Here is a 26,678-nt window from a genome sequence, read left to right as displayed (position 1 = left end):
AAACTTCCCATAAGTAAGCTACTTGGACTTTCACCTCATTAAGTCTATTGTCATGTCAATTGCCACACATCAGGCTGGCATGGAGAATGCTCATGCGGCATTTAGGAGTGTTCATAATGGGTAAAAAAGGAAAACAAAACAACCTACATCCTCACCTTCAAAGGTTTAAGACTACTGTGGGTGCCTGACCTTTTGCCAGCCTGGGTTACATTGAGCAAAGAGGAACTGACATTCACTGACACCTGCTGAACATTTATGGAGACCAAATGTAGTGCATGTGAGCACAGTAAGGTGCTCCTTAAAACTCTGTTGTGCAATATGTGTGAAAAATGTTATTTATGCAGCTAAGCTGGACTGTGTCGATCCAACATTCTAAATTCAAGTAAATTTAAAAAAATAATAAAAATAAAAATTAGTGAAAATTTCCAGATTTCTGTATTTGTAGAAAATTACCCAAGTTTTTTGCTTATCAAACAAATTCTCTAATTATCATTCTTACTACTCACCAGAATCTCAAAGTGTCCCCTAACCACTGTTGTTGCAGTATGCATGCCCACACTGCAGGTGACTTGATACAATGAAAGCTTCTATATTTGCAGCCAACAACAGGAATGTAGTGGGAAGCAGGGTGGTTCTAGCCAGAAGTCTAACATAAAAGGAGGTAACTGATACTGAATCCAAACTATTATCCATACATTAGAAAACAATATTAATAATTAAAAAAAAGGGGGGGGGAATGATTCTGAATCACTTCTTATATCTGCCCAAACTGTTCGTGCTTCTTCTGTTCTGTTATGTTATGTTATGTAACATATCATCTGGTCTAACACATCACAAATCTGGCCTTCTCCTTACTAATCAAATTGGATCTACAGCAGCTTAGATAATTTCTGAGAAAAGAGGCAGAAAGTGTGAAGGATAGAGCAAGGACAAACTACCACTGACTGCAAAAGAGAGATCCGCACTTTCCAAGTGATTTGCCTTGTCACATAACAAAGAATTGCTTACCCACACCTTGAACACATGCTTTGGGGTATGTAAAATTCAAATCTACTTTTGAAATTATGGGTCACTTCTCATGAGGAGCTGGATTTAACCAAGTGTTTAAACATGCTCAGTCTAGCCATTTTTCCAGCCCTTATTAGCTGAAGATCCTCTGCTGACCATACTTTCACATTTATATCAAGTCAAGGTGAGGGTTTCTAAAATACCTAATAAATTTCACATATAGACACAGTATGATTTGAAGAGAACAAATAACTAATGCTGTTTCTTGACTTCTTCTAGTCATGACAACTAGTCAGAACAACACAGCAAGCTGCAAACAATCAAGGACGTTCCTGAAGACCACTGAGGATAACTTTCTGGTGCAGGTCTTACATTGACTATCATGAGTTGAATGTTACTGGACCTGATGCTCACCAGTGTGGAGATCACTAAGGAGATTAAGACTGGAGGCAGTCTGGGCAGTAGCAACCATATCCTGGTAAGCTTCATAACAGCCTGTCAAGGGGCAGAGTCAGGACACTGATCTTAAATTCTTTATTCAAAGGTAGTGAGCCACCAGCATAGGCTGCCCAGAGAAGCTGTGGGTCCCCTGTCTCTGGAGGTGCTCAAGGCCAGGCTGGATGGGGCTCTGAGCTGGTGGGTTTCAGCCTTGCACACAACAAAAGTGTTGGAACTGAGCTTTAAAGATCCTTCCAACCTAAACTGTTCTATAGTACTCCCACAAGAAAGAATCTCATTAGATGACCTCTTCATTTAGTGCATGGATGGAAAAAAACCTGCTGAAATGCCTGAAATTCTGACAAGTGTCAGAACACTGTATCAGAACTTAGTTGTGCTTTCCATGTGTCCACAAAGTAATGTGAAGTTACAACCTCATATTGGACCTCATATTCAAATAGCATCATTACCTTAACATGAGCCAGAATTCTGACACTGAAATGCCCAAGACTCAGCCAACATGGAGCTTGTCTGACCTGCAGAGAATGGAAAAATGGCGTTCAGTGATTTCCTTGCAGCTGCACAAGCAGGAATCTCAGAACATTTGGTTTATTTGCTCATACAAAAAGCTGTTCAGTTCCCCTTTTCAAGGCATTTAGAAGAATACAAAGGAAATAAAGATCTGAAAATAGAGTTAGTGTGCAGGCCTGGAGCCTCGTTATACTTTCTTTTGCCCATGATAACATTTTATTAGCTGTGGTGATAAAAGCTACTTAGAGGATTGGTAGTGGTTGTAAACAGTCTTTTCCTCTCTCCCAACACTGCCTTGGGGACCCACTCTGGTGGTGCTTCAGCACATGGCATTGCTGCACAGTGACAGAGGGCAGTGGGAAATGGGAAAAGGAAGTGCTTCTGTGAAGTGCTGAAAGAAGCAGGAATTGCTGCAAGTGCTTTGAATGTACGGCAACAAAAAAAAAAAGGGAAATCAACTCTCAACTTACATGCCTGTGCATGTTTCACGGTGGTAACTGGCAATAACTCCTGATCATAATTCACCTATAGGACTTGAGATCTCCTACTACACAAGAAGTCCCTTAAAATGTCTGTGTTGGACTCAGTTTGCAGGGAGAGGGATGGAAATCTCATTCTGTGTATCCTTAAAACTGGAATGGACCAGTGTGTGTGGTCCTGTTCCAGTTCCATCTTGGGGTGAAGCAGAATCAATGTCATTTCAGGGGACTTTTTTTTTTTTTTAATTCTACATCTAAAATAACAATGAGGCATAATTATAAATTCATATTCTTTCCTCATTTAGGAGCTGTGTACCCCTGAACTACGTGTTCCATCTGTAGTTCTACAGATTTCAAAGCACCCTGCTTCTGAAAGAAGTACTGTCAGCAGTTGAAGATGTTAGAGAATGCTAGTAGCAGCAGGAGATAATGCCAAAATATGGCATGTAACCACAGCAAAACAAAACGCTGAAGATGACATCTGCAGTGATCAAATGATAACTAATTTATGCTTTTAGCCAGAATAAAAATTTCCTCACCTTATTTCAGCATGTTGCATTTCTGGGAGTAAAATGAGAATTAGCAGCTTTCTGTCAGTCATGAGATAGCCTGTCCCAATTAAGTACCGAGTCAACACAGGCTCTGTAAGAGAACTGAGCAGGGAGGGATGTGAAATTTTCTTCTACTCACTGATTTTTATTCCATGTAACGTGAGGCTTCATAGTGCAGATGTAACTATGGTTGTGCAGATTCCTGCTCTTTACTGTTTTCTGTAAGTCTCAAAATGTCAAAAATTTCTTTCCAAGAAACATAACTATTTTTTTACTGGACTGAAAAACTGCTCATTTTAGGTTGAACCAAATCAATGTTTTGATTTATTTATTTCTTCTGGAGATTATTTAAACATTTCAGTTTAAACACAGAGGAGGATGGTAATGCAATTCTTAATACAAATGCCAGGAAATTTAATTTTAAAAATTTTAAACTGTCAAAACAAAAATCAAATATTTTGATTTCTTCAGAAAGAAGTAGCGCATGTTTCTTTTGACATATCAAAAACTATGTAAAGGAAGTGGGCAAAATTTAGTTGTAAAATGAGTACAATTGACAAGAAAAAATAGCACATTACCATTATATATATATATATATATATATATATATATATATATATATGAGATAGCATTTGATTCTGTAGCAATAGCGAAGATTCAAAATAATAGAAATCCTGTTCTTTTAGACTGCTCCTGTTTTCCTCAAAATATGCAAATCCTGTTGCCAAAGATTAGTATCAGACTCTCATTGTCTGTCTCTCAAACCCAAGGACAATGTACTTCTAATACAAGAGGATGAACCCCTGTCCCTGCTTTCTGCCCTCTCAGTTCTTCTGAAATGTGTAACACAGTGGGGCTGGTGATGTTTGGGCTGTAGGAATAGGAGAGCTGCAGAGAATCAGTTACGCCCAAGGCAATCTAACTGTCACTGTAAACTATACCTTATGTCAAGGACACATATATGTGTAATATGGTCCACCATGGGGGTCATTTCCAGGGTTCAGAATATCATAGATGGCAGCCTTGTTCAGTCTTGCCCTCACACACTTAAGGTCACATCTTGCATTACCAAACTCATTTTAAGGGGCTGAATTTAGCACAGTAGATGGCAAAGCACTCTGCTGCATAATGTGTTTCAGTCCTGAGCTGGAGGCCTCAGGGAGCCTCCAAAAGCCATTTTCTCTGACTTTTGGCCTGCATGAAGAGGCCAAAAGCAGTCACACCAATCTCCACAGGCAGCAGGGAATTCTCTGGATGGGGTCACAGCCTTGCTGCAGAAACCTACCTGCCTGCACTGAGGAGAGGTTTTGCACTCTTCCTCCCTCCTAATAGCAGGCATTTTGGCTGGCTGCTGCACACTCATGTCAACAAAGCCCAGAGGGGCTGTAGGCTTTGGTCTGCAGGATTAGGAAGGTGAAACCTCCTACCAGATGAGGATTACAGTGATGCATTTGCCACTGTTTTTCTCCTGTTCAAAAAGATGCTGTCTGCCAAATCGAGGGGTAGAAGGAAGCATCTCCCAGGGGCTACCAGTTCCCAACACCATTAGCTTAAAAGCTGCTCTCTGCTCCTTTTGTGCCACAGAAACAGCACAATTTTACCAAACAGTTAAAGCAGCTCTGTGTGCAAACATCTTCTGTTTTGGGTAATTACCTTCTAGCTCCCTTAATTCCCATGGTCTTCCAACAGAAGATATTTTTTCTCTCTCCGCAAGTTTACTTGCTTCATTATGCCCCAGAGATGACTATACGTCATTGGTGGCTGAGCGATTCCATTATGCACAATCAGCAAAGAGCTTAGGGTCCTTTCAAGATGAAAAATGCTGTCTAAATGTAAGTTATATATTTCAGTAATATACATTAAAGTGTAAATTCTGTTTAGCAAGGAACACTTAAGGTCTCCAACAAGCTACATGGAGTTAATAAATTGACAGCAAAGGCAATCTCATACCATGCTTATTTCAGAGCCTCCAACTTCTTGTAGGGAACTACACTTTGTTAGACAAAAAGCCTTGCTTTCTGCATTGTCTCACCATTACTGTAATGCTATTGACATCCTGCCTCTCCTGTTGCACTCAAGCCCTATTTTCAGCAGTGTAGTTTTAACATCCTCCAACTGCAGCAGAGAAAACTAGCCTTTGTTTGCAAATTGATCATTCCTTCCGAGGCAGACACCACCACCCCCACCACGCTGGTCTGGGGGAAAGAGGTTTGCCAGCAGAAGTGGTCATAATTCATTTAACTGCTTTTAATAATCTGAGCAGCAGGGTTTGGTTTCTTTGCTTCATAGGCTCTTTCTCAGTATTTGGAAGCAAAAAAAGCCCTCCTGACCTGAGAAGATGCTCAGGGGATTTGTGCTAATAATCCAGTGGTGAGGCAGCTGCTCTGGAGAATCCCCAAGCTGGCTCATTTCCCTTCTCCCTTCTATTTTGTCAGAGTCTTACCCTACCCTTTCATTCAGAGACCGAGGATCCTTCTAAAGCCTGTTTTGAAGCATGATCTATACCAGTGGGACAAATGCTGGCTGCTGCTGGTCCCTGGACAGTAAACCTCAGAACTGAAGGAAACAAACATAAAAACTGCTTCATCCCCCCAAGCTAGACAGCTGCTTGATCAGCATAGGTGGAGGTGGTTTCTTGGCTGAGTAGCAAACTTAATATCTCACTTGACAAGTATTATAGAAAAGAAGGAATTCTAGAACAGAAAGAATAGTTGCTGGTGGTGGCAGCAAGGAGCATCCATTCTAATTCTGTGCAGTGCAATCTGGACTGGATGTGATTGCTAATGCCTAGTTTAATGGACAGACAAAGCAACAGGGCAAGTGGTGAGTTTATTTGAGGCAGAGTCGTATGCTGGAGATCTGAAAGTGCAGCTGTGCTCTATACCTAGGAATAACAAATTAGAACAAGCCTTTTTATTAATATTATTATTACTGAACATAAAAGTAAGTTATTTAATCCTCACTATGAATCACACCTCATGCCAGGCTACATTTGTCATGAAATATTTTAAGCCTTTCTAAAAAGGTTTCCACAGCAAAGGGAGAAGAGCTCATTTCACTTCCTTTGAATGTATTTTAACACATATCTCAACATAACAGTAAATTTGTTGCTACCTGCTGTGAGTAAACACAGAGCTCACTACTGCACATCAGGTTCTTCATAAGCTAGTGGTGAACTGGCTTCTGCACCTCATGCAGATACAGTACTGAAGGGACTGCAAGGTATAGCTGAGCAATTCCACTTCTTCAGATTGAGGTGAGAGAAGCCTTCAGCCGCAGTACTGCTCTGGGCAGCAGATGGTGTTTTGCTGCAAATCAACACAAACTGCAAGTTGAAGGGAACCTTTCTGGCCAGAAGAGCTAATGGTCAGTTTTCAAGCAAAAAGTTCCTTTAGCCAAAACCCATACCTCAATTGACTCATCCAGCAGCACAACGACTGCTTACTGTGCTGTGCTGGATGCTGAGGAAGCAATCAGCAGCCCTCTGAATGCAATCTCAGTACCTCCATCAGATTCCTCGCCTTTGGACTTTTTTTGCTTGATACTGCCTCATGTATTGGGCCCTTCAGTGAGCTTTGCCTCATTAACATTATCCTAATTTCCCTATGGGAACTGTCTCTGGAAAAATCCATTAAGTAGGTTGAGAAGGGAAGCAGTGTGTATGCTAGGGGATCCTCAACCAGCTGAGATCCACGAAACTGTAACTGTTTGCCATCTTGTGGCCAACAATTTCTCAGCTCTTATTTAGCTTTCCCCTGCAATGCTGCGCTGGTATTTTAGTACCAAGCAAATTTTCTTTATGTCTTTTGTTGTCTTTTCTTTACAAAACCCCCATCTGCTCTCAGGCCTTTGTTCTAAAGTTCTTTCCTCCTTCTTAGTGATTTAATGACATTCTTTAACTCTTCTGTAGGTCCAAGCCTAATGAGATGGTCCTTCTGTTCATTTACCAGTGTGAGCTAAAAAATCCCTCACCAATGTGAATGGTCAGCAGCATGGATAGTAATGCTGCAACTGTTATTTCTTCAATGTAGGCTTCTTCATACTCATCCAGAAATCATTTTCCTCCCAGAATCCTTTATTCTCTTGCATAACTGGGTGTATTGTGCAAGGGTACTAAGAACATACACTCTGCTTCAGATGGAAGGAAAAAAAAATCAAAGCCTCTTTTTCTCTGCCAAGTGAAGGAATTTCCTTTCCTTTCCTTTCCTTTCCTTTCCTTTCCTTTCCTTTCCTTTCCTTTCCTTTCCTTTCCTTTCCTTTCCTTTCCTTTCCTTTCCTTTCCCTTTCCTTCCTCTTTTTCACTCTTTTCTTCTCTTCTTTCTTTCTTTCTTTTTTTTTTTTTTTTTTTTCCTTTTGGATTTCTTTCCTTTAACTTTTCCTCTGGATCTTTCCTTTCTACACTGCTAGATCAGCCTTGGTCTTCTAGTAGAACTGCAAGAGAGATGTTTGCAGTCATGCCATCAGCAGATACTTATTACTACAGACTTTTTGGCAGGATCCTGCCTTACTGCCTAGCTTGGACTCAGAGGTACATCTGACTGGAGCTGCTTGCAGCTGGCAATAACATGGACATGTACCTAAGCACATCTGTACAAAGGCAAGAATAATCAACAGTAAAAACATCAGTACGATCTAGTCCTCATACAATACTATCAGAAGAATAGGAAATTAACCTTCCTCTTGTACTTCCATGTTAGGCCCAGAATTTAAGACAGTGATTATGCCTATAAATAAATAAACAAATGAATGAATAAAAACCAAGAAACACTGCTTTTGTCCTGAGGCCAAATAACATAGAGCAGATGTGCACATGTGTCCACGCTTCATGGCGCTTGACCTTGGGACTCCAATGCGTCCTACCCGGTGCTGTGAGGCTCTAATACAATAATTGTTCAATTTCCTTTTATTTTAGTTCAAAGTCACAGAATCACAGAATTGTAGGGGTTGGGAGGGACCTCCAGAGATAATCTAGTCCAACCCCCTACCTACAAGCAGGCTCCCTACACCAAATGTCGCACAGGTAGGCCGTCCAGGAGGGTCTTTGAATATCTCCAGAGAAGGAGACTCCACCACTACCTGGGCAGCCTGTCAGGCTCGTCAACCCTCACTGTAAAGAAGTTCTCGCACATCATTGCAGAACTTCTTATGCTGTCATTTCATCCATTACCTCTAGTGCCAACCCATGCATAACTGAAAAGCGTCCAGACCACCACTATGGTTCCACACCATCAGGTATTCTATAAACCTGGATCAAGTCCCCTTCAGCCTTATCTTCTCAAGGCACAACAGACGCCAGTTCCCTAAGTCCTTCCCTCATAGGGGAGATGCTGCAGGCCCTCTACCATCTTAGTGGCCTCCGCTTGGACTCTTTCCAAGAGAATCCCTGTCTTTTTTTGTACTGGGGAGCCCAGAACTGGACACAATAATGTCCAGATGCAGGCCCACCAGGGCAGACCGTAGAGGGGGAGGATCACTCCCTTCGACCTGCTGGAACACACTCTTTTAAATAACACCCCAGTAATGGCATTGGCTTTTTTGGCTACAAGGGCACACTGATGCCTCATGGTCAATCTGTCGTCCACCAGGACGCCCAGGTCCCTCTCAGCAGAGCTCCTCAAGTGCTTGAAATGCAGAAAAATCGGTGTTGCAGTTAACCAGATGATGACAGTTTAAGAATATTTCTTCTAACAGAAAATCAGGAGATACATTTTACATGCCAGGTGATGGCACAAAGCATCACAATATGCAGGAGTTCAAAGGCAGAGAGCCTTCTGGGACAGGGCTGGAGAACCATGGAAAAGTGGAATGATCTAAATCTGTCCATAGTGTTGAAACACTATTTGTCACAGCCCATCTCCAAAAATCCTAACTGGATGTTGTCTTGGAGACTGCAAGTTGGCACCAACCAGAACTACCAGGGCAGTGAAACAGTCTGGACAATCCTTAAGTTTAGCACTTAAGCACTTCTCAAGATACAAAAGATGCCATGGAATACTTTTAAATAGGTATATTAAGAATTTTCAGCATGTTTCCTTCACTCTTAAACATCATCAGGTGGCAGTCATAATCACAGTCTCACCATACTTGGAGCAAGTTTTACTACCCAGTGGCTAATAGTGGCTGGAAGATAATATTTTTCTGCCTTTAGGCTTGCCCCTGTGTGAAACCATCAATACAGCTCTCCAGGCAAATGGATCCTGGGACCAGAACAGGTCAGACTCACAACTCTTTTTGAGCGCCCACTCAGAAGAAAAAGTACTCAGCAAACTAAAATTCTTGTCCTACCATATTTCACCTGTGTTTGGTAATCATGCTGCCCTTCTCTGCTCTGTTTCCCCCTTTTCCTTATAGGATTTGTATTACGCCCCTCATTCCCCTTTCTTTCTGATGTAGTTCTTCATACTTTGGCAAATACAGCCTAATTTCAGCTGATCCTTCAGATGCAGGCTCTTGAATACGGTTTTCAGTTAAGCAGTAGGAAAAAAAAAAACACTTCTGCAGTATTAATTTCTAATCAAATGCAAAAGTAAACATCTAGAGTGAAGTTCATTCAACATACTTGAAACAAAGTTCCACAGATAGGAGTAGAATAAAGCTGTGCAAAAAACCAATAAAGCTGGTGGAGTAATACAGAAAGATAAAATCTACAATCAGAGAAGAAATTCAAAGACCTGTTTTAGAGACTACAACAATAAAAAAATAGTTTCATTTCAAAGGATGGAACGTGAAGCAAGATGTTATTTGTGGATGATGCAATTTTTATGCAATTCAAGACAATCAGTGTTCTGCTCAGAGGTGGATAAATGTGTAAGATAAGAAAGATACATACCTAAAACAAATAAATTTGGGTATAAGATCAGAGAATCATTTATTTAATATCAGAGAACTAAATTCAGGTAAAATTCTGGGTCATCCATGGGTACCCAGATTGTTTTCCCTGCAAATTTACGCTAATGTTAAATGAAGTACTTTCAAGAAAATTTAATCTTATATTTTCAGAAAGCATTACCTCCTCAAACAGGAGAGAGGTAAATTCTTTAGCTAACTAAAATTCACATCACTACGTTACAATTAATGGTGATATGCTGATCTACACCACCTGAAAATCTGGCATAAATTATTCTACTTAGATCATTAGTCTGTTTTTCTTAAATAAATTAAATACATATATTAGAAACAGCAACAACAACAAAACAGCCAAACACAACAACAAAACACCACCAACAAAATCAGCTGTCAGCATCCTGGCACTGCAGCTGACACCAGTGATTTATTTTGTTCACTAAGATTGATTACTGTCCCTGATGTATACGCGTCCAAGGGCAGAGACCATCTCTTTTTGCATAGTGGAAAGCCATCCACTGCAACAAATTCCCAGACTGCTCTCACTGTACTGTTATCCCATGTAGGTTTGCATATGGAAAAGCAGCCAGAAAGCATGGAGAGAAAACTCCACGCAGCAAAGGCCTGAAAAGACCAACCAGCAGAAACTGTACAAACAAACACTCTGCTTTAACTCTTGTGCTAAAGTAAACAAGCAGTATCTGTTTTCTTTTTGTTTGTTTGCATTGAATTCTTTAATATTTGCAATTTTAAAAATAGATTTAGATATCTTTCTGGGGGAAATATGTAATTCAAGAATTAATTAACTCATCTTTCTTCATTTCAACTGTTTAACCCATATTAAATGTACTAGATAGATCTTTTTCTGGCCATCAAACATATGAATTTATAAATTCAGCAAGACAGCCTGAAAAGCATCATCGGTATCTACCTGGCTACAAAGGAACAGTGCTAAATCTTCCTAATTAAAGGGAAAAATCTCTGTCTGGCACAATTAGTATGAAGAGCTGTAGGTGCTGAAGGCGTTAACGTGCTATTTGCCTCTTCCTCTGCTCCAAGAACATCAAACAGTTAATTATGGTTCAAGGATTCTGTGATGGGACACAGACCTGCTTTTACCATAGCAACCATGTTACAGAAACCCTTTTCTGATATTATCAAGCATAAATGAAAAACAAGCAAAATAGAAACATTAAAACGCGCAGGATTTGAAAGTGATCCTTTTTCCCCTTGATTTGGAAAACCTCCTTTTTCTTTCATTTGCATCCAGTAAAGCTGTTCAGAAAGAATAATACTTAAGAAGACTCTGTCTGGTAGCCTGATACCAGAAGTTATTCTTGTTAAAAATAAAAGAGCTTATTTTCATTCATTTCCATAAACAGAAGAGGCCCAACGTCCATCTTAACACTCACTTTAATGACCTCTTTATGAAAAAACCTTAAATGTATTTCTGCATCGCAAGCAAAGACCTCTTTAGTAATTACTGGATTTTGGCTCAGCAACAAAGCTCTGTTAGGTAATTCCTGCTGGTCATGAGTGGTGTCCCCCAGGGCTCAGTACTAGGGCTGATTCTATTTAACGTCTTAAAAACAATCTTGACTGGAGGACTGGGTGCACCCTTGCTAAGTTTGCAGATGACACCAAGTTGGAAGGATAAAAGGCACTACAGAGGGACCTGGATAGGCTGGATCAATGGGCCAGATTTGACTGTATGAGTTTCAGTAGGGCCAAGTGTTGGTCCTGCATTTGGTCACAACAACCTCAGGCAACTCTACGGGCTTAGGGAAGAGTGACTGGAAAGCTGCTTGATGGAAAGGGACCTTGGTGTACTGATGGACAGCTGGCTGAACATGAGTCAGTAGTGTGCCCAGAAGGCCAATAGCATCCTAGTTTGTGTCAGCAATGGAGCGGTGAGCAGGATTAAGGAAGTCTTCCTGCCCCTGTACTCTGCATTGGTGAGGACTCACCTTGAGTACTGTGTTCAGTTTTGGGCACCTCAGTACAGAAAGAACATTGAGGTGTTAGAGCTGGTGTCCAAAGAAGGGCAACAGGGCTTGTGAAGGGCTTGGAGAATATGCCCTACAAGGAGCAATTGAAGGATCTGGGACTGTTTAGTCTGGGGAAAAGGAGGCTGAGGGGAAACCTTATTGCTCTCTTCCAATATCTGAAAGGTGCTTACAGCAGGGTTGGTCTCTTTTCACTGGTGACAGGAGATAGGTCAAGGGGAAATGGCCTAAAGTTGTGCCAGGGTAAGTTTAGGTTGGATACCAGGAAACACTTCTTTACAGAAAGGGTTGTTAAGCACTGGAATAGGCTCCCCAGGAGGTGGTTGAGTCACCATCCCCGGATGTGTTTAAAAACTATTTGGACGTGGTGCTCAGGGACATGATTTAGCAGAGGGTTCTTAGGTAGGGTACTATGGTTAGGTCGTGGTTGGACTTGATGATCTTTAAGGTCTTTTCCAACCTGAGTGATTCTATGATTTCATGATTCCTTTGAACCTAGGTCCTTGGAGATGGGTATACATTCCTTTCCTGTTTGTACCTTTGCCATTCCACTCCTGTATTGCCTTCCTACTGTGCTAATCTTTCTGACTGTAACAAGCCCAGACTTATAGGCTGAAAAACACACCTTATGAATCTAGAGGCTGGCTTACGTAAGCTTTAAAATTTCATCTAGTTATGATATTTTAGGGCAGGCGGTTGAATTACATATCTATTAGAAGCTTTTCATGGAAGAATTTATGCAATACTGCTTACATGAGAAAACCACATAAATTCTTTTAGTGGATAATGGAACTCTGCAAAAGCAAAACAAAACAGAAACCTACAAAGCTCTATTTTTTGTTTGAATCTGATTTACTTTGGCAGTTGCTGTTAAACATTTGTATGCATTTCTGTGTCAGATTAAAATAAACTTCTACTGTACAGATTGCCCCCTAAATTTATCTTAACCTCCTGAATACCGCAAAAGGTAGTAATACCAAGTTCTTACTTCTTTTTTAGCTACAGTAGATACCTTATATTTGCTTTGTTACCCACCAGAAAACTCTTAGCTATTATGACTCAATTTTCTAAAGTGTTTTATCAAAACTCCACTTGATTTTTTAATACTTTTTTTCCAAGAAATAAATCTAGATTTTGGAATTGTTATTAGAATTCATATATAGGTCACACAATCAATAATCCAGCAGGTCAAAGCATACAAGGTAAAAAGCAATTTTTTTGTTTTCATTTTGGGATTTTTTGTATTGTTTGTTTTCCTGGAAGAAATGGTTAACAAGGGTAGTACAGAGTCCTCTTTAGACTACTGGAAAAATTGTGTTTATAATCTTTTCCCCATTCTTTCAGAAGAATATAGGCTGGGTTGAGATTAATACAGATTGCTTATAGAACTCTTCACAAAATGCAGAATGTTCTTCATTCTTGATGAATTGCAAAACTTGTCAGTCATTAGTACAAACTAAGCCTGGGAGCTTATGGGTCAGTAGATAAGAATATCCATCAATTTAAAAATAAGTATACAAGTGGCCATGTAAACCAAAGAAATGCCTCACCAAAAGATATCCATCATATTTAACTATCCAACTGTAGCTTGAGATATTGGACAGTTTGATCTGTTGCTGCTAAACAAAGTGTAATACACCTATACCACCTTCTTACACATTGTGTGAAGCCACATCCATAGCAATAAGAGACAGGGAAGAGAATGCTGCTCTCTTATGCTGATAGTCCAGGAAAAATTATCTTACACACAGAAAAAAAAACCTATGAGCAGCAAAGAAATGTCTAGCACGGACCCTTAAATTCACTTCATTCTTTCAGAATGTTTACAAGGAAGACAGGAAGATTAAGGGAGCATAAGTACACCAAACATTCACAGAGCAAGAAAATACCACCTTTGCCAATAGTCCAAGAAGTAAAGAGAAAATGAGCAAATTAGCTTTAAGTCTAATGCTGTTTTCCCTGCTCTAAGTAGTGCACTTGCTGGATCAAAAAAAAAATTTCTACCATATATACAAGACCTTTTTCAATTTCAGAAAGATTGAATAGGAAGCTACTTTTTTTGTACAGAACTGAGAGAAGATGTATTCTGAGAGAAGATACTGAATATATATGAGCAACTGCTGTAGAAACCCCTGACAAATTGACTCAGGACTCATTCACCACTTATGCTTTCTGTGGCCATCACCCTAAGTAGATGCATTGTTTATTCCTGAATCAATTGCATTTCAGCTCCATTTCATTCTAATCAGATAGTCAATAGCCCTTGGATAGCATTTGTCAGCGTAGAAACCACTAGCTCATGATTTTTTATTTATTTATTTTTTCTTTCTTAATTGCTATTTGGAAAGGTTTTGTTACTAAGGCTTTTCAAACTGCTTTTTTTTTTTTTTTTTTAACTTTATTTATTTATTTTTAAATACAACATGACATTGTCACATCAATTGCACCAGAAAAAGCTGATAGAACAGTCTTCTTTAAATCTTTCTAGAATTTGTGAAAATTGGGAAATTTGCTGGTCTGACATCATTTAATGCTTATGGTAACAAGAACAGATCAGGACAAAATACCAAAGGCCCTGCAAGCATCTTCCTTGGTGACAGACAGCCATGTGAGAAGTATGGCTATACATTTATTTTGAGTGCTGTTGCTGGGCACATTTGCTGACAAATGGCAAAAGTCGAAACCAGGGGTGCTGAAAGAGTGAATGAGTAAAACACAGAGTCTGTAGGAAAGCTGAAATAATTTATCTCCAGATTTCAGCTCTAATGGTCAACTTTTTCTTTTTATTCACAGAGAAATACTTCTTGGAGAATTAGGGACTAACATTATTGCTTTTGCACGTATGGGTGGCACTTACTGAAGCGAGTGACCACAATGACGTTTCAGAGTCAGCTTTTCTTATGCTTCCACAGCAGAAGCCTTAGAGAGCTGGCATCACTGAACAGATGGAGGCTGAATTCATGCAGTGAAATCCCTGCAGAGCACACAGCTTGTTCCTTGCTTTTGAGAAAAATGGGTAAGGCATAAAGGCAAAACACAGCTGCCTTCTTCCTCAATTTCTCAGGCAAACAGATATTGGCCAGTACCATGCAACAAAGCCAAGTGACGTTTTGTGATTCATATTTAGCACTCCTCTCTGCACAGCAATTCTCCACTTTGAGTCAGCAGACTGGGCTTCTCATGTCAGTGAAGCAAACTGGATTTTAGATGAGTTTTGTCTCACCAAATAAGGGACAGGAAAACAGCCCATGAGGATAGTAACTATTTTAAACACAGAATTTCAACATTATTTCATGTTCAGTTAATGGAGTGGGCAACTATAGGAAAGTTACAGCAACAAAAGATGACGAAAGAAATTTGGACAAGCGGGCCACAGAAGGAGATGTAATTCCAGTGAGATCCAAAAATTAGGGTTAGGACTAAGTGAAAAAATAAGCTTAGGGGTGCTATTGGATCTTTGTGGTGGGGCATCTTAGTCTCAGCCCAAGCCAAAAATTAGAGTCAGGGCTGAGTGAATGAGAGAGCCTGCGTGTACTAGCTGGAATTTGGCAATCAAAGGTGAATTTGAGCAGTGATAGCATCTGTACTGAGAGAACACTGTTGTGGGCTAGATAAGGATATCTTATATCAAGCCTGCACTAAATTAAGGTTAATGAACAGAAGACCAAACCTGGCAGTGTTACCCTCCCCTCAAGATGATGGGCAGTTTGGGCTTTAGGTTAATGCCTTACAGTCAAGCCATGGACTGTGCCCTCACCCTCAACAGAATAGCCAGGCCAAAAACTGAAGCTTTTGTTTCCTTTCATCATAATATTAGAGTTCAATGTGCTATGTTGCCTCTGAAAGTTGTACACGTTCCCCCTTCGTATATTAGAAGGCCTTAATGATTTCAATGCCTTATTTTGTTACCTAGGTGAGAAGATACTACTTAAATATTCTCAAAACCTTAAAGCAGAAATTAGTCAATTACTTCAGAACAGCAATATTTTCTTTTTTTTTCTTGTTACAGCCCATATAAGCAATAAGCTGTCGTAGATCCAAACTTATAAGCCCAATTACTCAGATACACAAAGGTATACGAGTTCAGACTCAGAATTAAGGGATGATTGCTTCTAAGGTCTGCATTATAATCATGAAGACAAGGGTACTCACTGTCACTTTATTTCATCTTCTGTGAACTATATCTTGCCCTAAAGTTCAGCACTTATATTTGGAATATAAAATCAATAGAGGCATAACCCAGTCATCAAATTGATATCTTGCCTCAGCTCATGCTGAAACACAAAAACAAGCTAATTTCCCATGGCTACTCATTTAATAAGTTTCAAAATGTGCTTGTAAAAAATAATAACAAAATCATCTGATCATACTGTATCCCAAAACAGAACTATATTGGAAAATGTCACTTTAGGAAAAAATCAGACCAGGGATTCTGCAAACAGCACAGGCCCATTTTCCCACCCCACAAATCTTAGTCATCCTGACAGAGTGCCATCTCCCCACACCCTGCCCATTGCTGCCCAGAGTCAATCCCCTCAGCAGCCAGGCAGCACAGGTCAGGGTGCATGGACTCACAGTGCAGTAGTGACAAAGGAGCTGAGCACAGGTTACCCCACATATTGGCATCAGTTATCACTCAGGAGTGCATGAGAGCTTTTTCCCCACTCTTCATTTCTGCTTGACATCACTCTCTCAGAGCTCAATGGATGAATAACACAAATACTATTTTATTATACCTTCCTTAGAACACTACCAGTCCTGGTACAGAGTGATCATAGTGACATGCTCATTTTGAAGTATTACAAACATCAGTTATAAAGTTTATTGAGGTAGTGATCATCATAAGGCATCCTTTTTCATGCAAGACAGTCAGTAAAACTTAATGTCTGATATTACAAGAGGAAATCTGCAAAAGAGCCAACAGATTCTGCTACCCTAACCCTTTCCTAGTGCTACTGACAAGCTATTGCCTTTGTTTTTTTATAGCAGGAATTTGCCTTCTCAAGCAATTTTTTTCTTCCTTTGTGCATTATATAGCTTAAATATGTGACTCAATAGAGATATTTACATGTTCCTTTATTTTGCCAGCCTAAATAGCATGAAATATTTTACATTAGAATAGTAGATGTGCTCTGGTACCTATTCCCCAAACACACTTAATCTACTTTAATTTTAAACTAAGATATATTTTCCTTGAAAGTAAAATTCTGAAGCTGGTTGAAAAAAAAAATACTTTGGATATAATAAAAAGCATCATTACATTAGGTTCTGCAGTTTAATCTTAATTCTATCTAAAGCCCACCTGCCCACAAAGACTATATAGGAGTCTTTGAGTTGTTATTTTACTTTCTGGCAGATTCCACTAAATGGAGAACCTCCTCCAGGCACATATTTAGAAATCAACTAAACACTTCCAATTTGAATTTTCATTTTTCGGCTGGGTGAATAATACCCTAAAATGAACTTAAAGATTACTAAGAAGCAGTGCAGCTGTCTGCAAAATTCCACTTGAGAGGAAAAAGTTTTTCCTCAATTTTAGACAAGAGAGGATGGGATCCAGCACTCATCCTGGTGTGCAAGATGACCAATAAAGACATGAAGAGAGAATTTTCTAATAGTCCAGGTAAGCTGAATGCATGTTAAAGGCCATTAACATCTGCCACACAGTCACATGAAGCTACTAAGTGACTTGGTCTTTCCTAGAAAAATTGTTTATTCCACTACAAAGTATCTCAAAGCACAGTCAAGATTTGCCTGAGACACTGAAACAGATTCACTGGAGCTGTAACATCCTGTTATCCTTTGAGCTGTGCTTGCACTGTCAGCATCACTGGTGTCTAATCTCCAGGGCTATGCTGCTGTGGCCCACTGAATCCACTCATCCCCTTCCGCTATCACTTTTCTCTGAAAGTTCAAAATGGAAATACAGAGTTTTTATTATCTCCATGGCTAAAACCTACCCAGCAAGGTGTTATATGGTCTTATAAAACAGTAAACCAGATCCAGATATTTTTATCTCCAGGTTTAAATCAGAGGTGGACAAGAATAAAAGAGTTATAATTGGGGTCTATGAAGTAGCCCAAGGCTGTAGCTTTGATTTTTGGGTTTTTTTTTTTGACATGGTAGAATGGCCAGAAAAGTTGCAGCAGTTTGTTCTTTCTGCAGATTCTGGGTACCTCTTGAAGTTTCATGTGTCAGAAATACTTAACCTTGGATTTTCTTCTTGACATTTCAGAGTGGATGAAATGAAGAAGAAACTTTCTTCAAAACCAAAGAAAACTCAATTTAAGTTTTAGAATGTTAGAAGCATTTCAGATTTGCTTAGAGAAAGGACCAAAATGCTATTTACTTTTTCTGAGGCACTATACATCTCCCTGTGGCAATTAATCTTAAAAGACGTGAATATTTCAAGTTAGCAAGAGACTTAATGAATATGCAAAAGGCCAGACCAGCGTTGTCATTTGTCTGGCTATGAACAGATACCGACATGAGAAACTTTCTGTCTGTTGCACCCCTGCAAGGCATAGGTACTACTACTATGCATCTTTCTGTGTTGCTCCAAGTGTGAGAGTTCTGCCCTACATACAGTACAACATGGATAACCTTGCATTAAATCATAGCTCAACATAGCCCCTTCTAAGACTTTCACTGGGTAGGTCAACTATCTTTTTTCACATCTGTTTCCCTATGCCTTCTACTCTGTAACATGTCATCCAGTTTTGCAGAATGGACTTAAAACACTGCAAATTGATTTTGGTATACGTTCACCATAATTAACAGCCTCCACCATCAACATCTCAACAGGAACATGATTTCAGTGCAATCCATATATATAAATCAGACCATGCTAGCCTCATGTGGACTAAGTTTTCATATGCAGTCCAAGTCTTGGAGTTTTTTGGTGCCATCTCTCCCTGTCCAGCACTTCGCTTTCCACAGAGAGGTCCCATGGACCAAATTAAGCTCCCAGCAAATTGCACCGACTCAGACCAAGAGAATGTAACTGCACTATTGTACACAGAATGCACAATAGCTGCAAGGGGTCTGTTTTGGGGGATCTCTGGCAAACTAGCACAGTTTCAGATGCACAGATGTTTTCCGATTCAGATCATCTCCTGTTTTTCTTTCTAGCCACATGGTTATGGACAAGATCATTTGTCTGTTCCCATGACTTCCACCAGGTAGTACCAGGCAAGGAAAGTAACGGCCAAAGGATCTTATCCCTTTACAAGATGATAAAAATAACTGAGAAGTTGTTACAGCGTGAGTCAATCCAGCATAATACATCACAGACAGCAGGTGTCTGAAATATGTGGCACAGTATCTAAAATGCATGATAATTTAAAATATAAAAGGATATTACAAAACTGTACAGTTTAGATGACAGATAAAATATATGATTTGACACACTGTATATTTTCATCTTTCCTCTCTAGGAAAATTGTAATCTGAATGCATTACTTGTGAGAGGGAGTTGAACTACTTTGCTATACAGTTGTATTGTGTAGGGAAAGAAAGGGGGGTGGAGGGAGAAAAATGAAGAAAGGAAGTCAATATTTTGGGCTGAAAGTAAGAAAATTTCTTTATAGCAAAATGAGTTACTTCCTCTCCCCCCCAACCTCCACTGCTACTACTGAGATTTGTGTCTGGCCCATGTATCCTCCTAGCTGCACATCAGATTCTCTGTACACTCCTGGTGCAATATAGGAGGGCCCTTAAGCTCACAGGTAAGTACAGACTATTGCTTTCTCAGTCACATGGTTGTACAGAAGTCAGAGAAGTCTCAGCTCTGAGGGATGAAGGAGCAGAAGCAATGGAAGCTGTCTGGACTCTAAGCCCTGTTTCCTTCTTGCTCCCTTATCTCATACTATCTGACCAATACATTACACAAACTACTTGTATTTTATTATTCAGAGCCTACATTTAAATGTAGTTGGGTAGCCATATCAGGAGTACAGGCTGGAGAATGCATGAAGGATTGCAAATTTAAAATCTCATGTTCAACAAAACTGCCATGTAAGTGCCTTCTACAACAACACCATGCTAAGCTTCAGAGTTCCTTTAACAGAGTGAGTCTTCAATGACATGGCCATATACCCCTATGTAAAAGCACTAAGAGGGATCCTGTTCCACAATAGTAACCCAAACTTTAAGAGGAACATGCATATGTTTAAAGAATCAGAAGCACAGTGGAAACACATACAGTGAGAGACTGTAGTGTATATTCTTAAATATTTTTAGCTCCATTTCCATCCCATGCTGCAGTGACAAGCCTCCAAAAATAGTAGCAGGGTCCTATGACACATTTAAGTCACCTGAAGTCTCAGAGGAATACTAAACACAACAGCACAGTACCTCTGGGAAACCAAAGTCCTCTCTTCAGTTTTTCACTCTATCTAAGCATGATTGCAAAAATAATATAAACACAATAACATTTCCAAAAGCCTTTTCAAGAGAAAAACATAAGACTTACCTGAAAATTCATATACCGTCTTGAAGGACAACGCAGATTTCCATCAACTCAAAAACAACTAAAAACCTACAGGATAGACTCCAGAGAACTACTTATTTTCTCTAGTTACTGCTGCCTACATTTGTACCTCCTCATTATACTGGCTTACCTCTTCCAACAAGTGTCCTTAAGCTTCACCAGGCACCTACTCTGACCATGCCTGTAGAGAAATGCAAAGCAATTATTACGATCTTCATTTTCTTTCAGAAACAAAAGCAGCACATCCAGACTGACACCTAACTTGTTGCTGTGAAGATACAACTTCACTCCACAGAGCATGAGTAATAAATGTCAGGTGGAGATAGAACCCACACACCTGGAATGGGTCCCAGCTGATATGTTGTAGTTGGAGATCACTTCCTCTGCCCATTGCCCCAGTACAGTTTTCATGGTGTGAACCACACCTTAGTTGACCTGAATCATCTCTAGTGGTCTCTGTGTCTCATTTTAAATTTTGAGGGAATTTTGGGCAAGAAAATTCCCAAAGGATGTGGCTTGGATAAATGCTTACAGTTAGGTGAAGTTAATCTTTGATGCACTCTTCTGTTTCAGAAGGGCCATTTTGCTTCATTGAAAAGACTTTGCCTGATGGTATAAATGTTACCATGGAAATAAAGCACTATATATTAGCACTCATTAGGCACCTGTCTTCCCTTTTTCTATCATGGGTGAATGGTTTGAACGGTGTCTCCTCAAGCAGCTTTCACAGGCTCAGGAGTAGGAGAGACTTATTTGACTCAAAGTAAAGCTGTCTCTGAGATCTCAGATCATCCATTTCCCTCATGGGTTCCCACTCATGTTTCAGTTACTGTAAATCTTCTTTTGTCATTTTTTCTAACTACATACTGAAATAGCAAAGGTGTGAGTGAGTTTTCTGAAGTGCAACTTTGCTCCTCTGTGGTTTTCTTCTCCCTTTATACCAAGGACATATTTATATCCTGATAATCTGGGTGTTGTGATGGAATTCAACATTTCAGCTCCTTGTGAGGGGAGTATAAGTGCTTGTGTCCCTAGAGAACGATTGCTGGCAAGGCAGTAGAAGAAAATGACTAACAGAAAGTAAAGATGCAGTCATGGCAGGCCAATAGACATAGCAGAACGAACCCCTGCAGAAGGCAAGTTCAGAAGCAGTAAAGGCAGAGAAGGTAAGGGATGCTTAGAAAGGGGATAAAGAGCAATGTCTCTTCTAAACACTTTCCAGACCCTAAAGAAGAGAAGATTAGCTGCTAATGAGAGGGTCAGGGAAGCCTTTTGAGTATGGCCATTCAAGGAAGTGTATCCATTTGTCTACTTGATTTCCTCCATCCTTACAAGGTGAATCCTTATGAGCACTTGTTTCCCAAGCATATATAAATCACACCTGTCCTTAGCCTTACTTAAACTGAACTGTGCCAGAAGAGATCCTAAATTCCTGACTAATTCCCCAGTTAAACATTATATTTGCCAGCACAACTTCCACGATTGCACACAGATCACACTTCAAACAGCAGAAAGTAATAATCCTGTCCTTCCAAGAGCTCTTCTAGATACAGTGGATTAGAAGTTACCATGGTTTGGCTTTAGCATTAATGTCATAATCAAAGCTAATGTGCTGAGTTTTAACATCTTTCTGAAACAGTCCCACTTCACCACTTCTGTTTCAAGTTTTTGCATGAGCACACAAAACTAGCCATTGACAATTTTGTTTCTACCCACAGGCTTTTTTAGGTACTGCCACAATTGCACTTCTATCAGCATTTTCAGCTTCAAGTAGACAACCCATTGCCCATTACAGATGCTAAAGCTGGAAGCAGTTTTGTCACATACGGCCATCTGTAACAGCCCACTTTGGTCTGGAAATGAAGCTGAAGCATGCTCCACCAAAGAGCACCAGTTGGCAGCCATACATTGAATCAGCTGCATCTCCCAAGTGCCTGCAGTACAGCAGTTCCTCAGTCAGCAGAAATATTCCCTACAATAATTAATACCAACGTTATCAGGTTAATCTTGTGAAATAACAGGAGGGAATAGCCCACTCAAGTGACAAAGGTATCAAACCAAAAGTAAAAGATGACTGTCCCTGACCACTTCTTGTTTCAGCATGTACCTTTTATTGTCCCCTCTGCTCAGACAAGGAGCCTCTGAAGTGCTTTCCAGTTACAAACTGAAATGGTAACGAGTATGGATGTGCTACTGCAGGAAGCTGGCGCTCACTGCAGACCATCAGGCTGGTTTTAATGAGCAGGGAGCACCTGTGGACCAGATCTTCTCTGCCTTGACACACTTATGCTGTGTGTCCCAGACAGCTCTTAATTTACTTGATTAACCACTCTCCTTGCAAATCTCTTTTGTTCTGTACTACTAAGTATTCATTGTTCTTTCCCTTCATATGTAATTTTTCCCTCTGATTCTGACAGTACTTTGAGGGAGGAGGGTGTAGACAGAGGCGGGGAACATTCTGTAAGATAAAGCTGTGTTAGGTCACAGTGTTGTAACTCAGTTCTCTTTGAGGACAGTGTCGTGATCATATGTTAGTTGGAGAGAAAGAGTGGGAGAGGATCTGGGAGTGCTTTTCCTCTCTTTGGGTTTTATTTTCAGTTTCTAAGGAGGATATGTCACCCAGTAACTAAGGCAGCAGTGTGAACTGCAAAAGATCTGAATGCCATTCCCTGCTTTCTTTAGGTTTCTTCTGAAGATCATAGAACCACAGAATATCCCAAGTTGGAAGGGATCCCATAAGGAACACTGAGTTCAAGTCCTGGCTCAACACAGCACCACCTGAGATCCAGCTCCTGGGAAGATGATTTCCAAGTAACCGGTTGTAAAATCTTTGCCTGGTGGTCTTCTCTGTGTGCTTTGTAGACACAGCCACTAGCAGATTCTGATTGCTACAGATCACTTTGTTATCCAAAATTATTTGATGGTATTTTTACAAGACTGCTTTTAACAGCAGTTTGCTATTCACAAGAGACCCATAAAGTTATAACACGATTAGAGGTAGTGTTTCTATTCCTCATTTGTAGGAGTGTAAGCCTTAATCATCCAGTACAAATACTTCCAAAAGGTGAATTTAAAATTCACTTTCCCGAGATGAAAGGACACAGAATCAAACTAATTTTCTGTGGGTGAATATACAATTAAGTCTCAGTCTTGCTTGTGTTTGCTGACAACAATCCTGAAGGGCCTGTGTTTGCAGCCTGTGTCAAATCATTTCAGAACTCAAAAATTATACAGGAAGTTGCTCTTGGTGCCATTCAAATCCCTCTAGTCTCTTTTGTTCACATCATTTTATGAAGGAGAAGGGAGCTCCAGTTGAAAACCAGAAATGAAGGTGTTAGCCCTCTGTGTAAAATCTTCAGTTGCAGTATCAGAAAAACATTACTCTTTTCAGACTCCAGTGCTGCTATAAATAACCACTATTACTAAGAATAATCCTAGTTTAAGGAGGAAATAGAGGCACCAAATGATTTGGTGATCAAGAGCCAACAAAGTCTATGACAAAACCAATAATGCAGCACAGTTCTCTGAATGAACAAAGCATTTTTTCTGAGAACAGCTTCCTGCTTTTCACTGTTCACCCATCTGGGGATGTTCTACTCTGTTGGGCTTTTTCCTTATCTTGCTGTGTCTCTGCTGACATCTTCAGTAATAATCCTGCATTCAGAAGGAAGAAACAAAACGTTAGAGACAGTCTAGGTTCCGATGTAATGAATGAGACATAGCAGGGATGAGGTAAAACAGGATCAATTGTATGTACTATCTGGGAGAGGATAATCTCAGCAGGGAAATGCTGTATTCTTAAACTTCAAGGGAGTTACTGTAGATAGCCAGAGGTGAGAAAGAGAAATCAAGATATACAGAAAGTACATGACAAACATCTCTTTTAGTATCACTTCTGATGCCTTACAAACCTTCACTAATCTTGTCAAGATATGGCCAACCAGCCTGGAGAACAAAAATGTTCTCCCTTAAACAGATTTGGACATACAGTTTGGCTTTAGTCTTTCCCTTCAAGGTAGCTCTATTTTCACATATTTAAATTATGCTACTCTGGAGTAATAAATAATTTCTGCTCCAAGAGTTTTTATTTCTATGAACACTCTAATATTACACTATGATATTGATCACTGGGTTTTCTTCAATTCAGACTCTTCTATTCTGTCTTCTTGTTTTCATTTTCAGTTCACAACTTTTATGGTGCATTATGTTCATCTGTCAGGATACCGAAAAAGGGGAGACTGTCAGGCAAAACACAGGCTATTCTTTGTGTGAAGATTTGTGTTGCCCTTCAGATGATTTTCTGTCGAGCTTTTAGAATTTTCATCATCATCCCAAAGGAAAAAAAGCATGTACCATGAGTATATGAAAGGAAGCTATAGGAGAAGGGTAAAAAGGAGTTGTCCTTTACTTGTTACTTACAGCTGAATGAAAGCAGACATGCATATGGCTGTATATTTTTCATCTTGTAGTTATACAGAAGGTGATACAGTCTCGTAGAGTTAGCACTGAACAAAGGTAGCTGCAGTAACAGTGTACATAGGTTTTCACCCTCCTCTCTTCTCCCACCAATACAATTAATGACATTTGGCTATTCAATAAAAAGTGTTTTGGGACTTAATATTTTGCTGATATGTAATAGAAAGCTTCAGGTTCTGCTATGCATGATTCATTCTTCCCAAATGAGTAAAGGCTGAATGTAATACAAGTGAAGGTTGAATGTTATGAAACTATTAGATGAAGCATGACCTTTGAGTGGAGAAGTTATCACCGAAGCAGTCTCTCTAGCAGGCTCTTAGAAAAGATTTCTCTCCCCAGATTTGAGTTATACATCCCATGTAATCTCTTAAGTTTTCCCTATAGTTAAAGTACAGAGATGGATGCATCCAAATTGGCATCCATTTATTGAAATGTCTAACACAGAGAGAATGACTTGTGGTTGGTTAACTTCTCCCTCTCTGGGAGCCTGAAAACTGCCTTTATCAAGTTCCCTGAGAGCCACACAGAGAAAGATCAGAAAGATGAATCCCACCTGAACTTAGAACTTGCTCTCAGCTGTATTTGTTCCAAAATATTTCCTTTTATGGCTCAGAGCCCTGTTCACCAAGTAAGGAGATTCATGAGCTTTTGACCCCCTTAGGCTTGCCAAAGGAAGCTAGGATTCAGTGTACTACGTGAACTGTCAACAGAAGTTTAATGTAGCTCTGCTCTCTGAGCCTATTAATAGCAATGATGTTGGAGCCAGAAAGAATCCAACTTGCTAATCAGGATGAGATTCCAGTGTATTTACTGAACACTTCAGTCCTACTTATAAACAGAGTACATTTGATAGAAAAGTCACCAAAGGACAATAAACACTGACTCAAATAAACATTGACTCCGGCAACATTATGTTTATGGATCCATTTTTGTAATAATTCTGGCTCACTTCAGAGTGCTCAACCAAAATTATCCTCTCATTTGTTTACGCATTAGGCAAGACACTTTTTGATTTGACTATTACCTCTTTGCTCTGCCACTTGACAGCACTGTGCAAGGAATTTCTGTGGATCAATTTTAAAATGCTCAGGCCTTCAAGCTATGTGACATATCAGGGATCATATCTCCATCACTTCTTTCTTACCCATTTGCAGGCCAGATCTCTGTTAAGATGCAGCTTTATTGACCCATGTTGAAGAATTTCATATGCGGTGGTATGAGGTATTGAGCTTTTTGTCTTACTGTCAGATTTGAATCACAGATGTTCCTAAGGATCATACTCTGACCTCAAGAAATTACCTTTAAGGCAAACTGGATCAGATACTGAGTAGAGAAGAGGTAGAGACTGACACTGTAAACAAAAAGAGAGAAAAAAATGAGAGAAAGCCAATCATGCTTTTATGTTCTTCCCATGGTGTGACATGCTTAGTTCCTGTTACACATTCCATCTTCACTGACATCATCTGTGCCATGGTCTTTCAATACTCCTCAAAACAGCAAGACTTCCTATGTTCCTGCAAACTGGAAAAGAGCAGACTCACAGCATTGTCACACAGAGATGCAACCCCACTTGCATTAGTTTCTAAATATGGTGCAGGTATCCAGTTTATGGGGAAGATACTGCCTTTGAGATGTTCCTTACTATCTACATCTACTTAAAAAAAAAGTAGGTAATGATTTTCCAGCTTCTAGCCATACCATTTTTTCTCTAGTTTCTAAGGAGATTGCATATTTTCTTAGCTGCCACGGGACTTTAATGATCTCTTAGTGATATTTTCTTAAGCTATTCAGGAAACTTTTTTTTTTTCTATTCTAATCAATGTACTTTTTAGTTCACCTCTGTGAAATGCCTTCA

The 26,678-nt window shown here is 39.7% G+C and overlaps 1 long non-coding RNA gene across 1 annotated transcript; it reads right to left on the bottom strand.

The window, feature by feature from the left end:
* Nucleotides 1-1,857: 1,857 nt before the first annotated feature.
* Nucleotides 1,858-22,363, bottom strand: LOC107311131. The gene is made up of 3 exons (XR_004306809.1): nucleotides 20,478-22,363; nucleotides 2,996-3,109; nucleotides 1,858-1,982 (listed from the first exon to the last, which is right to left on the bottom strand). It is a non-coding gene; the product is annotated as an uncharacterized LOC107311131 (long non-coding RNA).
* Nucleotides 22,364-26,678: the final 4,315 nt, after the last annotated feature.

Source organism: Coturnix japonica, chromosome 3 (genome assembly GCF_001577835.2).
Source record: "Coturnix japonica isolate 7356 chromosome 3, Coturnix japonica 2.1, whole genome shotgun sequence".
In the NCBI taxonomy this organism is placed as follows: Eukaryota; Metazoa; Chordata; class Aves; order Galliformes; family Phasianidae; genus Coturnix; species Coturnix japonica.
This window is presented reverse-complemented; position numbering and strand designations above follow the sequence as displayed.